Source organism: Dinoponera quadriceps, unplaced genomic scaffold (genome assembly GCF_001313825.1).
Source record: "Dinoponera quadriceps isolate SergipeBrazil2010 unplaced genomic scaffold, ASM131382v1 scaffold2620, whole genome shotgun sequence".
NCBI classification, from domain to species: Eukaryota; Metazoa; Arthropoda; class Insecta; order Hymenoptera; family Formicidae; genus Dinoponera; species Dinoponera quadriceps.
The window spans coordinates 24199-28597 of record NW_014556650.1 but is presented as its reverse complement, the minus strand read 5'-3'; positions in this window follow the sequence as shown (position 1 = coordinate 28597).

Below are 4399 nucleotides of genomic sequence, written 5' to 3'. Positions count from 1 at the left end.
ATTATAGCGTTTTGGAAAGCTCTCGAGGTAAGCTACAAGAATATGCATTGAAAAATGGGGGTTTCCATTTAAGAAATTAAAGGTGACCTTCACGTGATCTTCAAACGACTATCCAAGGTCAAACCAATGACACCATCTTATGTGCCCCTCGAAGTCACAAAACTTTTGTCTGAAACATTTTTCTTTAAAATGTCGCGTTTACGAAAAAATCGGGTGAGACGGGTGGTCTGGAACACCCTGTATATCCAATAATACGACATACGATATCCAATAGAAGATCTCAATTCTCTATTGGAAATCAGTTTTCCTATTGAATATCATATGCCGTATGTCCCCTCACAGCATTGAACATAATAATTAAATTATAGGGAAGTTACAATCTTATACATTTTAATGAGAATGTTACTTGTATATATTAACCTTATAATATAACCTTACATTATAATATTATTGGAAAGTTAATGGAATCTTATTTCAATATTTCGGCAACCTTACATATCAACTTGTATATGACTTGGGTTTTATTTTGGTCAGGGTTTACATAGAGAAAAAATTCACCAATTCATTCATTGGCACAGGGTTTACATAGAGAAAAAATTCTTTAAATTACGTATTCCTGTTTGTTTTATTTTAATTTCCTTATATTCGTTTCCAATTAATTTATTAGTCTTGAAGTTTTCGCCGCCATTAATACAATCTACTTGCGTTGCTTTCGCAGGTATGCCGCGTCTTAAATTAGTGTTCTGCTAACGTTTCGCAAACATTGCAGTTTGCATCATCAGGACTTGGAGCTCTGATACTGAGCCCTCTTGAATATTGGTTGTCCTTATATGCTGCATTATCCCTGAGAGTAGGTGAGGGAGCAAAAGAGGAGAGTTTGGGGTTCCGGGTTTTTTTAATCAGCTGATCAATAAAAACACGCTGATTGGCTGGAAACAAACCTTCTACTTTTGGTCCCCTCTTCTCCTCCTAGGGATAACGCAGCATATAAGGACGACCAAAATTCAAGAGAGCAATATCAGAGCTCCAAGCCCTGATGATGCAAACTGTAATGTTTGCGAAACGTTGGCACAACGCTGATTTAAAACGCGGTATATCTCCGGAAGCAACGCAAATTAATTTATTGTTTGGAATAACCATTTTAACACTTGGTTAAGGACCTAAGAGCAATCACGGCGTCTTTTGTACAGTAATATACATATAAATTATTATAATATTTTATGAACACTATAAAGATACATTATACAAGTATAAGTCCCAAAGATACCGTCAGAGATATTGCAGTCAGTGTTAACCGTCCAATCATCGAAGTCAAGCAACGACAAGTGCAATTAGTAAGTGGATGGATGACTGGCCGCTGATTAGAAATGAACAACGAGAAGAAATGAAATGACAATTTTTTCTTCCTCTTTGCATGTCAGAAAATCTCGGCGAATCTTTCTTTTAGTCTTAAAATGAAGGAAACATTTTTTTATAAAATTTTGTATAAAATATTCTTTGTTGAGATTAGGAGATCCCTGGCATATTGTATGAATATTAATATAATGTTATATTTAAGGTTCCTTGAATGTTAACGGAATGAGTTTACATGAACATTTTCATGTCACTTGGAAGTTAATGGCAGGTTTATTAATCTCTGTGAAATGTTACCAACTTACTATTTATTACAGTAATCTTACTTGGACATTGATCTGCTGTAAGAGACATAACTAAATACTTGAAATTTCAAACATTAAAATCTAATATAAGGATAATTTGAAAAGTTTGTAAAAATACTTGTAGAAAAACAAGAAAACACCATTTTGAGAAAAAATTAATTTTCTACTTAAATGTAATTGCCTTTGAAGTCGAACTTGGTCCAGCGATTTTCTACTCGTTTCATCCTGTCTGAAAGATAGATTTTGTCAAGCTTTGCAAAAAATTGTTATTGCCGGCTGCGATGGTATTCTGATTCGACAAAAATTTCTTCCCGTCGAGATAAATTTTTGATTTCGGAAACAGGAAGAGGTCGCATAAGATTAAGACCGGGGAATATGGTGGTTTAAAAACCGATTCGAAGCCCAATTCAAAGTCCAATTAATGCAATTTTATCATTGCGACGGTCGATGTGTGGGATGGTATGTTGTCCTGGTAGACGAGCACTATATTGAGCGCCAATCTTAAACGTTATTCTTTCAATTTGTCTTTCAAACAATTCAGTAATGCCATATAATAGGCTCTTGTTACTGTCTTGCTCTTTCCCAAATAATCAATTCCCAATTATGATTATTTCTTGAGAGTCCCAATAAACATTAATCATTACCTTCCCAGTTGACAAAGCCATTTTCGTCTTTTTCGGAGCGCTTTCACCAATCGTTGTTTACTGTTTTGTCAAATTGCTGTTTGGAATGAAGTCTGGCATGAAGTGGTGGATTCAAGTTTCGTCCACAGTTACAAATCGATGCAATAAGTCCTTCGGATTGTGATTAAACATTACCAAACACTGCATTGAAATGTCCATTCGAGTGCGTTTTTGGTTGACAGTCAACAATCGCTGCATTTATCGCGCAGACAGCTTCTTCGTATTTAATTTTCTGTGTAAGAGATGCACCCGTTCAGTTAAAATGCATACAGCCTCAATAATCTCACGCACATGCATTCGGCGGTCTTCTATTAAAATATCAGGGATTTTTTCAATGACTTCCTCCGTGGTAACTTTAATTGAGCGACCGGAGCATAATTAATTTCCAGTGTATATATGGCCACATTTAAACTCATCCAGAAATATACAGTCTTTAACGCTACTGCAGAGTCCTAATAAATTTCATTCAACTCGGCTTTGATCTGCACTATCGTAAACGTCTTCAAATTAAAATAATAACTTATAACGGCACGGAACTCATTTTTTTCCATTGTTGCAGCAAATACGAAAGTAGTCGATATAGATAGCTATCAAACGTTAACTACAAGTTGCATTTGGCTGAAATTTTGACAGAGCTTGAGGAATAATACTTGCCAGCAGTAATGTCACTTTAAGAATTATCGTACCATCTCATGAAATTTACAAAACATTTCAAGTTACTTTGATATTAAGAAAGCGTATTGAACAGAATACTTAGACAAGGGCTTATTATTTTTGATACATATTTATCACATGCAAGGAGATCATTATCGATAAGACGCTATGTCTTCCCATTGTCAGTAATTGTACATCAGGTCATGTGCCTTTATACTCAAATCGCTCTTGCTCCGTCATATTTTTGTATCCTTCTTAAAACTTTGCAGATATAAATATTCTTAAATACATACAAAGTTTACCATTAAGAGATTTTATTTGAAATTAATAGAATAATTAATTTTTTTTTAATGGTGATATTTTTATTTCAATGCAAAATACAAACTGTACGATTAAGTGCAGGACACGATATGTGATAAATGGCCGTCTCCACTTTTTTAACAAATAATCACATTTTTTAGGAAAATTTCGCAACACGTTTTCGTAAAATTGCTGTTCAATTTCAAGAATAACACTTTTGATATTGTTCTTGAGCTTTTGAATCGTTCGCGGTGCATTGGTATACACTTTATCCTTCACATAGCTCCAAAAAAAAATAGTTTAGCGGTGTTAAATTGCACGATATAGATGGCCAATTAAACTTATTTTACTTTACTAAATTACTTTAGTCTCCGCGTCGAGAAATTATGGGTTCAAGGAACTTTCCACCTAATAACGCGATTATTTCGCTGTGTGGAAATAAACATCATCCAAGTTCGAATCATCTACTTCAGGCCAGGAAATTCAGTTAGCATTGTATGGTAACACATCCCACTTAGTGAAAGCTTCGTTTTCGAAAAAAAACCAACGTCCCTTGGATGAGAATCCCTTGTCTGGGCATGTTGTTCAACGCGCTTTCTTAATGCAGAGTAGTTTGACAAGTTTCATGAGATTTCATGAGATTTCCTGAGTTTCATGAGAAATAAATTTTCATGTGATGGTTCTACAATTTTTAAAGCAACATCACTGATTGCAAGTATTATTTTTCATGCTCTGTCAAAATCTCAGCCAAATGCAACATGTCGTTAACATTTGATCTGCCTGACCGAGAACGAGTTGAGGTCTTTACATCACTAACTTGACCCAAATGCTAAAATTTCTTGATTAGGTTAACTATTGCTGGACGAGAAAATGGCATGTTTATTTATAACAAATTATTTAAAAAATATATTAATTGCTAAAATTTTAGTAAATACACATAATCAAACTTCAAGATGTATGTATTTTAATTAACAAATGGAATTGTAACAGAGCAGTATAATTGTGATTCTGCGACAGTTTTTCTACGTAAGATATATATTAAAGGTTCTAAAACGTATGTTCTTCGAACGTTCCCACTTTGTTTGAATATAACCAAATCAAGTA